This window comes from Pristiophorus japonicus, chromosome 3, assembly GCF_044704955.1.
Source record: "Pristiophorus japonicus isolate sPriJap1 chromosome 3, sPriJap1.hap1, whole genome shotgun sequence".
In the NCBI taxonomy this organism is placed as follows: Eukaryota; Metazoa; Chordata; class Chondrichthyes; family Pristiophoridae; genus Pristiophorus; species Pristiophorus japonicus.
The window spans coordinates 328300280-328313612 of NC_091979.1; the positions used below are offsets into that span (position 1 = coordinate 328300280).

Genomic DNA, 13333 nt, shown 5'->3' on the forward strand with positions numbered 1-13333 from the left:
AGAGGTTTACAGCATGGAAGGAGTCATTTAAGCCCATCGTATCTGCACCGGCCAACAAATGCCCAGTTTTAGGGGTGTCCCCCTGCAACTTATTGCATTTCATGTGCACATCTAAGAACTTGTTAAATGTGGTGAGGGTTTCTGCCTGCACCACACTTTCAGGCAGTGAGTTTGAGACCCCCACAATCATCTGCATGCAGAATGTTCACTTCAAATCCCCTTTAACCCTTACACTAATTACTTTTAAATTATGCAGCCTGGTTGTTGACCACTCCGCTATGTGAAATAGACCCTTTTAAACAACAATATCTAGGCGTCTCCTATTTTTATACACCTCAATGCGGTCGCCCTTCAGCCTCCTCTGTTCCAAGGAAAACAAACCCATCCTATCCAATCTGTCCTCATAGCAAAGTTGCTCCACTCCCGGCAACATCTACGTAAATCTCCTCTGTACCCTCTCCAGCGTATTCACGTTCTTCCTTCAATGCGGTGACTAGAACTGCATGCAGTACTCCAGCTGTGGCCTAACCAGAATTTTATACAGTTCTAGCATAACCCACTTGCTGTTCTGTTCCTTGCTTCTGCCAATAAATGCAACCATTCCATATGACTTCTTAATCAACTTTTCCAACTGGTCAGCTGCCTTCAGGGATCTGTGGACAAGCAATCCCAGTTACCTTTGTTCCTCTACACTTCTCAATGTCATACCAGTTGATGTGTATTCCCTTTCCTTGTTAGCCCTCCACAAATGCGCGATCTCTCACATCTCTGGATTAAATTCAATTTGCCACTGCTCTACCCCCTTATCAGTTGATTGATATCTTCCTGGAGTCTCCAGCTTTCTTCTTCATTATCAACCACACTGCCTATTTTAATAACACCTGAAAACTTCGTAAGCATAACACCTATATTCAAGTTTAGATCATTGATAAATACCATAAAAAGCAATGGATCTGGCACTGAAAACTGTGGAACCCCACTGGAAACATCCTTCCAGTCACAAAAACACCCATCAAACATTACCGTTTGCTTCCTGCCTCTGAGCCAAATTTGGATCCAATTTGCCACTTCGCCCTGAATCACATGGGCTTTTACTTAGAAAATGCATAATCATTAAATGTTATCCTGCCTTTGTGGGAAAACATCATTAATTGACTGATGATGTTCATTTGCACAACTAAAGAAATGTTAACTGAAGGAGAATCCTTAATTGAATAACTTATCTGTGCTCTGCACTTTAGCTCTGAATCCATAAACCATTTTGGACACTGTGCTTTAGAAGTCTGCTTCAAAATGATCATTGCTGGTAACATGTACATGAGACGTTGGAAACAGTGAGATAGACTGTAGTGCAAGGGACTGGTTATTGTGAAACAGCAAAGAAAATATACATTCTGGAAGAATACCATCGAAAAGAAGTGTGGCCCTAACAGCCAAAAAGAAGATAAAGTGCTGAGCCCTTTTCAGCAAAAAATTATTTTTCAAACATTTCTCTGACCGAATCTTCATAAAAGAAAAATGATGCTTTTAAAGTCATTAAACCCGAATTTTCGTGCACCCGAATCTTCTGAATCAGATGCCTCTCGTTGTGTCGACTGAATCCATGTCCCTTTCAATATTCTGCTGACATGCACACTATTAAATGTGCCACTAACTTATAGAATCAAAGAATAACGGAATGGATGCAGCCCGTCGAGCCCATGCCAACTCTCAGCAAGTCTCACTCCCCTGTCATTTACCCACAGCTGTGCAATTTTTTTCATTCGGATACTTATCCAACTCCGTTTTGAAAGATAAGATTGAGTCTGACTCCACCGCCCTTTAGAGAAGTGTATTCCAGATTCTAACCACTTGCTGAGGAATGGCCACTCCTGTTCCTATGTATAAAGGCAGAGAAACACGGGATCAATTCCTGCCACACTCACAACCTTGCAATATCGCACCGTTATTCGATTCTCGTGACACAAGCTCCAGAAGTGTAGTCCAGCTGTTGAGGTTAAAGCTCTGGTTATGTTCCCAACGATGTTATTGCACCAGCGTTTCCGTAGTGTAGTGGTTATCACGTTCGCCTAACACGCGAAAGGTCCCCGGTTCAAAACCGGGCGGAAACATTATGCAAACGTGTTCAATTAATGATAAGATAAAATTAAATCATTCATATTGGTGGTTCAATGTTAACAGAGTGCAGTGTCTCACGATGCTGTTCCATTTGCTGATTTCTCTCTACAGTTCTGTTCACACTCAAATTCTACACAGTGTCTCTCACTCCCTCCCGCTTCCAGCCCTGACGCTGGAGAAACCATATCTCAAAGCTGCACATTCCGTGCATTCAGGTCAGCTGTGAGAGATTATTGAAGGATCCTGCCACGCCACCACGCTTCACAACAGAAAATTAAAGCCACAAACAAACCCATCGACTAATCGCTCTTCCTCAGCTCCAGAGTGAGTGAGGGCGGGACAAGCCCTAACTTCCGCTCCCACACTCTCCAATCAGCCGCTGCCGGCGGAAAGCGGAGAATGCAGCATCAAACAGCGGTTTACCGCCCTTCACTGGGCTGCAAAATGCCACCGTTCCAGACAACGCTCCCCGTGCTCCGAACAGCAGCCTCATAAGATGCTTCATCTCAGCTTCCTGAGTTCGAGCCCCAGCTTGCACGAACACTTCTTCACTGGAAACACCATTAATTATCTGATTGCCACGTTTTGCATCATGAAAGTAATCCTAACCGATAATTATATAATCATAGAGGTTTACAGCATGGAAGGAGTCATTTACGCCCAACGTATCTGCACCGGCCAACAAATGCCCAGTTTTAGGTGTGTACCCCTGCACCTTATTGCATTTCATGTGCACATCTAAGAACTTGTTAAATGTGGTGAGGGTTTCTGCCTGCACCACACTTTCAGGCAGTGAGTTTGAAACCCCCACAAACATCTGCATGCAGAATGTTCACTTCAAATCCCCTTTAACCCTTACACTAATTACTTTTAAATTATGCAGCCTGGTTGTTGACCACTCCACTATGTGAAATAGACCCTTTTAATCAACAATATCTAGGCCTTTCCTATTTTTATACACCTCAATGCGGTCGCCCATCAGCCTCCTCTGTTCCAAGGAAAACAAACCCATCCTATCCAATCTGTCCTCATAGCAATGTTGCTCCACTCCCGGCAACATCTACGTAAATCTCCTCTGTACCCTCTCCAGCGTATTCACGTTCTTCCTTCAATGCGGTGACCAGAACTGCACGCAGTACTCCAGCTGTGGCCTAACCAGAATTTTATACAGTTCTAGCACAACCCACTTGCTGCTCTGTTCCTTGCTTCTGCCAATAAATGCAATCATTCCATATGACTTCTTAATCAACTTTTCCAACTGGTCAGCTACTTTCAGGGATCTGTGGACAAGCAATCCCAGTTACCTTTGTTCCTCTACACTTCTCAATGTCATACCAGTTGATGTGTATTCCCTTTCGTTGTTAGCCCTCCACAAATGCGCGATCTCTCACATCTCTGGATTAAATTCAATTTGCCACTGCACTACCCCCTTATCAGTTGATTGATATCTTCCTGGAGTCTCCAGCTTTCTTCTTCATTATCAACCACACTGCCTATTTTAATAACACCTGAAAACTTCGTAATCATAACACCTATATTCAAGTTTAGATCATTGATAAATACCATAAGAAGCAATGGATCTGGCACTGAAAACTGTGGAACCCCACTGGAAACATCCTTCCAGTCATAAAAACACCCATCAAACATTACCCTTTGCTTCCTGCCTCTGAGCCAAATTTGGATCCAATTTGCCACTTCGCCTTGAATCACATGGGCTTTTACTTAGAAAATGCATAATCATTAAATGTTATCCTGCCTTCATGGGAAAACATCATTAATTGACTTATGATCTTCATTTGCACAACTAAAGAAATGTTAACTGAAGGAGAATCCTTAATTGAATAACTTATCTGTGCTCTGCACTTTACCTCTGAATCCATAAACCATTTTGGACACTGTGCTTTAGAAGTCTGCTTCAAAATGTTCATTGCTGGTAACATGTATATGAGACGTTGGAAACAGTGAGATAGACTGCAGTGCAAGGGACTGGTTATTGTGAAACAGCAAAGAAAATATACATTCTGGAAGAATACCATCGAAAAGAAGTGTGGCCCTAACAGCCAAAAAGAAGATGAAGTGCTGAGCCCTTTTCAGCAAAAAATTCTTTTTCAAACATTTCTCTGACCGAATCTTCACAAAAGAAAAATTATGCTTTTAAAGTCATTAAACCCGAATTTTCATGCACCGGAATCTTCTGAATCAGATGCCTCTCGTTGTGCCGACTGAATCCATGTCCCTTTCAATATTCTGCTGACATGCACACTATTAAATGTGCCACTAACTTATAGAATCAAAGCATGAGGGAATGGATGCAGCCCGTCGAGCTCATGCCAACTCTCAACAAGTCTCACTCCCCTGTCATTTACCCACAGCTGTGCAATTTTTTTCATTCGGATACTTATCCAACTCCGTTTTGAAAGATAAGATTGAGTCTGACTCCACCGCCCTTTAGAGAAGTGTATTCCAGATTCTAACCACTTGCTGAGGAATGGCCACTCCTGTTCCTATGTATAAAGGCAGATAAACACGGGATCAATTCCTGCCACACTCACAACCTTGCTAAATATAGCACCGTCATTCTGTTCTCGTGACACAAGCTCCAGAAGTGTCGTCCAGCTGTTGAGGTTAAAGCTCTGGTTATGTTCCCAACAATGTTACTGCCACAGCGTTTCCGTAGTGTAGTGGTTATCACGTTCGCCTAACACGCGAAAGGTCCCCGGTTCGAAACCGGGCGGAAACATTATGCAAACGTGTTCAATTCATGATAAGATAAAATTAAATCATTCATATTAGTGGTTCAATGTTAACAGAGTGCAGTGTCTCACGATGCTGTTCCATTTGCTGATTTCACTCTGCAGTTCTGTTCACACTCAAATTCTACACAGTGTCTCTCACTCCCTCCCGTTTCCAGCCCTGACGCTGGAGAAACCATATCTCAAAGCTGCACATTCCGTGCATTCAGGTCAGCTGTGAGAGATTATTAAAGGATCCTGCCACGCCACCACGCTTCACAACAGAAAATTAAAGCCACAAACAAACCCATCGACTAATCGCTCTTCCCCAGCTCCAGAGTGAGTGAGGGCGGAACAAGCCCTAACTTCCGCTCCCACACTCTCCAATCAGCCGCTGCCGGCGGAAAGCGGAGAATGCAGCATCAAACAGCGGTTTACCGCCCTTCACTGGGCTTCAAAATGCCACCGTTCGAGACAACGCTCCACCTGCTCCGAACAACAGCCTCACAAGATGCTTGATCTCAGCTTCCTGAGTTCGAGCCCCAGCTTGCACGAACACTTCTTCACTGGAAACACCATTAATTATCTGATTGCCACGTTTTGCATCATGAAAGTAATCCTAACCGATAATTATATAATCATAGAGGTTTACAGCATGGAAGGAGTCATTTAAGCCCATCGTATCTGCACCGGCCAACAAATGCCCAGTTTTAGGTGTGTACCCCTGCACCTTATTGCATTTCATGTGCACATCTAAGAACTGGTTAAATGTGGTGAGGGTTTCTGCCTGCACCACACTTTCAGGCAGTGAGTTTGAGACCCCCACAAACATCTGCATGCAGAATGTTCACTTCAAATCCCCTTTAACCCTTACACTAATTACTTTTAAATTATGCAGCCTGGTTGTTGACCACTCCACTATGTGAAATAGACCCTTTTAATCAACAATATCTAGGCCCCTCCTATTTTTATACACCTCAATGCTGTCGCCCATCAGCCTCCTCTGTTCCAAGGAAAACAAACCCATCCTATTCAATCTGTCCTCATAGCAAAGTTGCTCCACTCCCGGCAACATCTACGTAAATCTCCTCTGTACCCTCTCCAGCGTATGCACGTTCTTCCTTCAATGCGGTGACCAGAACTGCACGCAGAACTCCAGCTGTGGCCTAACCAGAATTTAATACAGTTCTAGCATAACCCACTTGCTGTTCTGTTCCTTGCTTCTGCCAATAAATGCAACCATTCCATATGAATTCTTAATCAACTTTTCCAACTGGTCAGCTACCTTCAGGGATCTGTGGACAAGCAATCCCAGTTACCTTTTTTCCTCTACACTTCTCAATGTCATACCAGTTGATGTGTATTCCCTTTCCTTGTTAGCCCTCCACAAATGCGCGATCTCTCACATCTCTGGATTAAATTCAGTTTGCCACTGCTCTACCCCCTTATCAGTTGATTGATATCTTCCTGGAGTCTCCAGCTTTCTTCTTCATTATCAACCACACTGCCTATTTTAATAACACCTGAAAACTTCGTAATCATAACACCTATATTCAAGTTTAGATCATTGATAAATACCATAAAAAGCAATGGATCTGGCACTGAAAACTGTGGAACCACACTGGAAACATCCTTCCAGTCACAAAAACACCCATCAAACATTACCTTTTGCTTCCTGCCTCTGAGCCAAATTTGGATCCAATTTGCCACTTCGCCCTGAATCACATGGGCTTTTACTTAGAAAATGCATAATCATTAAATGTTATCCTGCCTTCATGGGAAAACATCATTAATTGACTGATGATCTTCATTTGCACAACTAAAGAAATGTTAACTGAAGGAGAATCCTTAATTGAATAACTTATCTGTGCTCTGCACTTTACCTCTGAATCCATAAACCATTTTGGACACTGTGCTTTAGAAGTCTGCTTCAAAATGTTCATTGCTGGTAACATGTATACGAGACGTTGGAAACAGTGAGATAGACTGCAGTGCAAGGGACTGGTTATTGTGAAACAGCAAAGAAAATATACATTCTGGAAGAATACCATCGAAAAGAAGTGTGGCCCTAACAGCCAAAAAGAAGATGAAGTGCTGAGCCCTTTTCAGCAAAAAATTCTTTTTCAAACATTTCTCTGACCGAATCTTCACAAAAGAAAAATGATGCTTTTAAAGTCATTAAACCCGAATTTTCATGCACCGGAATCTTCTGAATCAGATGCCTCTCGTTGTGCCGACTGAATCCATGTCCCTTTCAATATTCTGCTGACATGCACACTATTAAATGTGCCACTAACTTATAGAATCAAAGCATAAGGGAATGGATGCAGCCCGTCGAGCCCATGCCAACTCTCAACAAGTCTCACTCCCCTGTCTTTTACCCACAGCTGTGCAATTTTTTTCATTCGGATACTTATCCAACTCCGTTTTGAAAGATAAGATTGAGTCTGACTCCACCGCCCTTTAGAGAAGAGTATTCCAGATTCTAACCACTTGCTGAGGAATGACCACTCCTGTTCCTATGTATAAAGGCAGAGAAACACGGGATCAATTCCTGCCACACTCACAACCTTGTTAAATATAGCACCGTCATTCTATTCTCGTGACACAAGCTCCAGAAGTGTCGTCCAGCTGTTGAGGTTAAAGCTCTGGTTATGTTCCCAACAATCTTAATGCCACAGCGTTTCCGTAGTGTAGTGGTTATCACGTTCGCCTAACACGCGAAAAGTCCCCGGTTCGAAACCAGGCGGAAACATTATGCAAACGTGTTCAATTAATGAGAAGATAAAATTAAATCATTCATATTAGTTGTTCAATGTTAACAGAGTGCAGTGTCTCACGATGCTGTTCCATTTGCTGATTTCTCTCTGCAGTTCTGTTCACACTCAAATTCCACACAGTGTCTCTCACTCCCTCCCGTTTCCAGCCCTGACGCTGGAGAAACCATATCTCAAAGCTGCACATTCCGTGCATTCAGGTCAGCTGTGAGAGTTTATTAAAGGATCCTGCCACGCCACCACGCTTCACAACAGAAAATTAAAGCCACAAACAAACCCATCGACTAATCGCTCTTCCTCAGCTCCAGAGTGAGTGAGGGCGGGACAAGCCCTAACTTCCGCTCCCACACTCTCCAATCAGCCGCTGCCGGCGGAAAGCGGAGAATGCAGCATCAAACAGCGGTTTACCGCCCTTCACTGGGCTGCAAAATGCCACCGTTCCAGACAACGCTCCCCGTGCTCCGAACAGCAGCCTCATAAGATGCTTCATCTCAGCTTCCTGAGTTCGAGCCCCAGCTTGCATGAACACTTCTTCACTGGAAACACCATTAATTATCTGATTGCCACGTTTTGCATCATGAAAGTAATCCTAACCGATAATTATATAATCATAGAGGTTTACAGCATGGAAGGAGTCATTTAAGCCTATCGTATCTGCACCGGCCAACAAATGCCCAGTTTTAGGTGTGTACCCCTGCACCTTATTGCATTTCATGTGCACATCTCAGAACTGGTTAAATGTGGTGAGGGTTTCTGCCTGCACCTCACTTTCAGGCAGTGAGTTTGAGACCCCCACAAACATCTGCATGCAGAATGTTCACTTCAAATCCCCTTTAACCCTTACACTAATTACTTTTAAATTATGCAGCCTGGTTGTTGACCACTCCACTATGTGAAATAGACCCTTTTAATCAACAATATCTAGGGCCCTCCTATTTTTATACACCTCAATGCGGTCGCCCATCAGCCTCCTCTGTTCCAAGGAAAACAAACCCATCCTATCCAATCTGTCCTCATAGCAAAGTTGCTCCACTCCCGGCAACATCTACGTAAATCTCCTCTGTACCCTCTCCAGCGTATTCACGTTCTTCCATCAATGCGGTGACCAGAACTGCACGCAGTACTCCAGCTGTGGCCTAACCAGAATTTTATACAGTTCTAGCATAACCCACTTGCTTTTCTGTTCCTTGCTTCTGCCAATAAATGCAACCATTCCATATGAATTCTTCATCAACTTTTCCAACTGGCCAGCTACCTTCAGGGATCTGTGGACAAGCAATCCCAGTTACCTTTGTTTCTCTACACTTATCAATGTCATACCAGTTGATGTGTATTCCCTTTCCTTGTTAGCCCTCCACAAATGCGCGATCTCTCACATCTCTGGATTAAATTCAATTTGCCACTGCTCTACCCCCTTATCAGTTGATTGATATCTTCCTGGAGTCTCCAGCTTTCTTCTTCATTATCAACCACAATGCCTATTTTAATAACACCTGAAAACTTCGTAATCATAATACTTATATTCAAGTTTAGATCATTGATAAATACCATAAAAAGCAATGGATCTGGCACTGAAAACTGCGGAACCACACTGGAAACATCCTTCCAGTCACAAAAACACCCATCAAACATTACCCTTTGCTTCCTGCCTCTGAGCCAAATTTTGATCCAATTTGCCACTTCGCCCTGAATCACATGGGCTTTTACTTAGAAAATGCATAATCATTAAATGTTATACTGCCTTCATGGGAAAACATCATTAATTGACTGATGATCTTCATTTGCACAACTAAAGAAATGTTAACTGAAGGAGAATCCTTAATTGAATAACTTATCTGTGCTCTGCACTTTACCTCTGAATCCATAAACAATTTTGGACACTGTGCTTTAGAAGTCTGCTTCAAAATGTTCATTGCTGGTAACATGTACATGAGACGTTGGAAACAGTGAGATAGACTGCAGTGCAAGGGACTGGTTATTGTGAAACAGCAAAGAAAATATACATTCTGGAAGAATACCATCGAAAAGAAGTGTGGCCCTAACAGCCAAAAAGAAAATGAAGTGCTGAGCCCCTTTAAGCAAAAAATTATTTTTCAAACATTTCTCTGACCGAATCTTCACAAAAGAAAAATGATGCTTTTAAAGTCATTAAACCCGAATTTTCGTGCACCCGAATCTTCTGAATCAGATGCCTCTCGTTGTGCCGACTGAATCCATGTGCCTTTCAATATTCTGCTGACATGCACACTATTAAATGTGCCACTAACTTATAGAATCAAAGAATAAGGTAATGGTTGCAGCCCGTCGAGCCCATGCCAACTCTCAACAAGTCTCACTCCCCTGTCATTTTCACACAGCTGTGCAATTTTTTTCATTCGGATACTTATCCAACTCCGTTTTGAAAGATAAGATTGAGTCTGACTCCACCGCCCTTTAGAGCAGTGTATTCCAGATTCTAAACACTTGCTGAGGAATGGCCACTCCTGTTCCTATGTATAAAGGCAGAGAAACACGGGATCAATTCCTGCCTCACTCACAACCTTGCGAAATATAGCACCGTCATTCTATTCTCGTGACACAAGCTCCAGAAGTGTAGTCCAGCTGTTGAGGTTAAAGCTCTGGTTATGTTCCCAACAACGTTACTGGCACAGCGTTTCCATAGTGTAGTGGTTATCACGTTCGCCTCACACGCGAAAGGTCCCCGTTTCGAAACCGGGCGGAAACATTATGCAAACGTGTTCAATTCATGATAAGATAAAATTAAATCATTCATATTGGTGGTTCAATATTAACAGAGTGCAGTGTCTCACGATGTTGTTCCATTTGCTGATTTCTCTCTGCAGTTCTGTCCACACTCAAATTCGACACAGTGTCTCTCACTCCCTCCCGTTTCCAGCCCTGACGCTGGAGAAACCATATCTCAAAGCTGCACATTCCGTGCATTCAGGTCAGCTGTGAGAGATTATTAAAGGATCCTGCCACGCCACCACGCTTCACAACAGAAAATTAAAGCGACAAGCAAACTCATCGACTCATCGCTCTTCCCCAGCTCCAGAGTGAGTGAGGGCGGGACAAGCCCTAACTTCCGCTCCCACACTCTCCAATCAGCCGCTGCCGGCGGAAAGCGGAGAATGCAGCATCAAACAGCGGTTTACCGCCCTTCACTGGGCTGCAAAATGCCACCGTTCGAGACAACGCTCCCCGTACACCAAACAGCAGCCTGAAAAGATGCTTCATTTCAGCTTCCTGATTTCGAGCCCCAGCTTGCACGAACACTTCTTCACTGGAAGCACCATTAATTATCTGATTCCCACGTTTTGCGTCATGAAAGTAATCCTAACCGATAATTATATAATCATCGAGGTTTACAGCATGGAAGCAGTCATTTAAGCCCATCGTATCTGCACCGGCCAACAAATGCTCAGTTTTAGGTGTGTACCTCTGTACCTTATTGCATTTCATGTGCACATCTAAGAACTTGTTAAATGTGGTGAGGGTTTCTGCCTGCACCACACTTTCAGGCAGTGAGTTTGAGACCCCCACAAACATCTGCATGCAGAATGTTCACTTCAAATCCCCTTTAACCCTAACACTAATTACTTTTAAATTATGCAGCCTGGTTGTTGACCACTCCACTATGTGAAATAGACACTTTTAATCAACAATATCTAGGCCCCTCCTATTTTTATACACCTCAATGCTGTCGCCCATCAGCCTCCTCTGTTCCAAGGAAAACAAACCTATCCTATCCAATCTGTCCTCATAGCAAAGTTGCTCCACTCCCGGCAACATGTACGTAAATCTCCTCTGTACCCTCTCCAGCGTATTCACGTCCTTTCTTCAATGCGGTGATTTGAACTGCACGCAGTACTCCAGCTGTGGCCTAACCAGAATTTTATATAGTTCTAGCATAACCCACTTGCTGTTCTGTTCCTTGCTTCTGCCAATAAATGCAACCATTCCATATGACTTCTTAACCAACTTTTCCAACAGGCCAGCTACCTTCAGGGATGTGTGGACAAGCAATCCCAGTTACCTTTGTTCCTCTACACTTCTCAATGTCATACCAGTTGATGTGTATTCCCTTTCCTTGTTAGCCCTCCACAAATGCGCGATCTCTCACATCTCTGGATTAAATTCCATTTGCCACTGCTCTACCTCCTTATCAGTTGATTGATATCTTCCTGGAGTCTCCAGCTTTCTTCTTCATTATCAACCACACTGCCTATTTTAATAACACCTGAAAACTTCGTAATCATAACACCTATATTCAAGTTTAGATCATTGATAAATACCATAAAAAGCAATGGATCTGGCACTGAAAACTGCGGAACCCCACTGGAAACATCCTTCCAATCACAAAAACACCCAAATTTGGATCTAATATGCCACTTCGCCCTGAATCACATGGGCTTTTACTTAGAAAATGCATAATCATTAAATGTTATCCTGCCTTCATGGGAAAACATCATTAATTGACTGATGATCTTCATTTGCACAACTAAAGAAATGTTAACTGAAGGAGAGTCCTTAATTGAATAACTTATCTGTGCTCTGCACTTTACCTCTGAAGCCATGAACCATTTTGGACACTGTGCTTTAGAAGTCTGCTTCAAAATGTTCATTGCTTGTCACATGTACATGAGACGTTGGAAACAGTGAGATAGACTGTAGTGCAAGGGACTAGTTATTGTGAAACAGCAAAGAAAATATACATTCTGGAAGAATACCATCGAAAAGAAGTGTGACCCAAGCAGCCAAAAAGAAGATGAAGTGCTGAGCCCTTTTCAGCAAAAAATTATTTTCCCTAACATTTCACTGACCGAATCTTCACAAAACAAAAATGATGCTTTTAAAGTCATTAAACCCGAATTGTCGTGCATCCGAATCTTCTGAATCAGATGCCTCTCGTTGTGCCGACTGAATCGATGTGCCTTTCAATATTCTGCTGATATGAACAGTATTAAATGTGCCACTAACTTATAGAATCAAAGAATAAGGGAATGGTTGCAGCCCGTCGAGCCCATGCCAACTCTCAACAAGTCTCACTCCCCTGTCATTTATCCACAGCTGTGCAATTTTTTTCATTCGGATACTTATCCAACTCCGTTTTGAAAGATAAGATTGAGTCTTACTCCACCGCCCTTTAGAGCAGTGTATTCCAGATTCTAACCACTTGCTCAGGAATGGCCACTCCTGTTCCTATGTATAAAGGCAGAGAAACACGGGATCAATTCCTGCCTCACTCACAACCTTGCGAAATACAGCACCGTCATTCTATTCTCGTGACACAAGCTCCAGAAGTGTAGTCCAGCTGTTGAGGTTAAAGCTCTGGTTATGTTCCCAACAACGTTACTTGCACAGCGTTTCCGTAGTGTAGTGGTTATTACGTTCGCCTCACACGCGAAAGGTCCCCGGTTTGAAACCGGGCGGAAACATTATGCAAACGTGTTCAATTAATGATGAGATAAAATTAAATCATTCATATTAGTGCTTCAATATTAACAGAGTGCAGTGTCTCACGATGCTGGTCCATTTTCTGATTTCTCTCTGCAGTTCTGTTCACACTCAAATTCTCCAGCCCTGACGCTGGAGAAACCATATCTCAAAGCTGCACATTCCGTGCATTCAGGTCAGCTGTGAGAGATTATTAAAGGATCCTGCCACGCCACCACGCTTCACAACAGAAAATTAAAGCCACAAACA

The 13333-nt window shown here is 43.0% G+C and overlaps 5 non-coding genes across 5 annotated transcripts; all 5 read left to right on the forward strand.

Annotated features, from left to right (window-relative positions):
- The first annotated feature begins 2038 nt into the window (after positions 1-2038).
- Positions 2039-2111, forward strand: trnav-aac (transfer RNA valine (anticodon AAC)). The gene has a single exon. It is a non-coding gene; the product is annotated as a tRNA-Val (tRNA).
- Positions 2112-4785: 2674 nt separating this feature from the next.
- trnav-aac (transfer RNA valine (anticodon AAC)) lies at positions 4786-4858 on the forward strand. The gene has a single exon. It is a non-coding gene; the product is annotated as a tRNA-Val (tRNA).
- A 2674-nt stretch (positions 4859-7532) lies between these two features.
- On the forward strand, positions 7533-7605 carry trnav-aac (transfer RNA valine (anticodon AAC)). Its single transcript has one exon. It is a non-coding gene; the product is annotated as a tRNA-Val (tRNA).
- A 2674-nt stretch (positions 7606-10279) lies between these two features.
- trnav-cac (transfer RNA valine (anticodon CAC)) lies at positions 10280-10352 on the forward strand. Its single transcript has one exon. It is a non-coding gene; the product is annotated as a tRNA-Val (tRNA).
- A 2640-nt stretch (positions 10353-12992) lies between these two features.
- Positions 12993-13065, forward strand: trnav-cac (transfer RNA valine (anticodon CAC)). Its single transcript has one exon. It is a non-coding gene; the product is annotated as a tRNA-Val (tRNA).
- Positions 13066-13333: the final 268 nt, after the last annotated feature.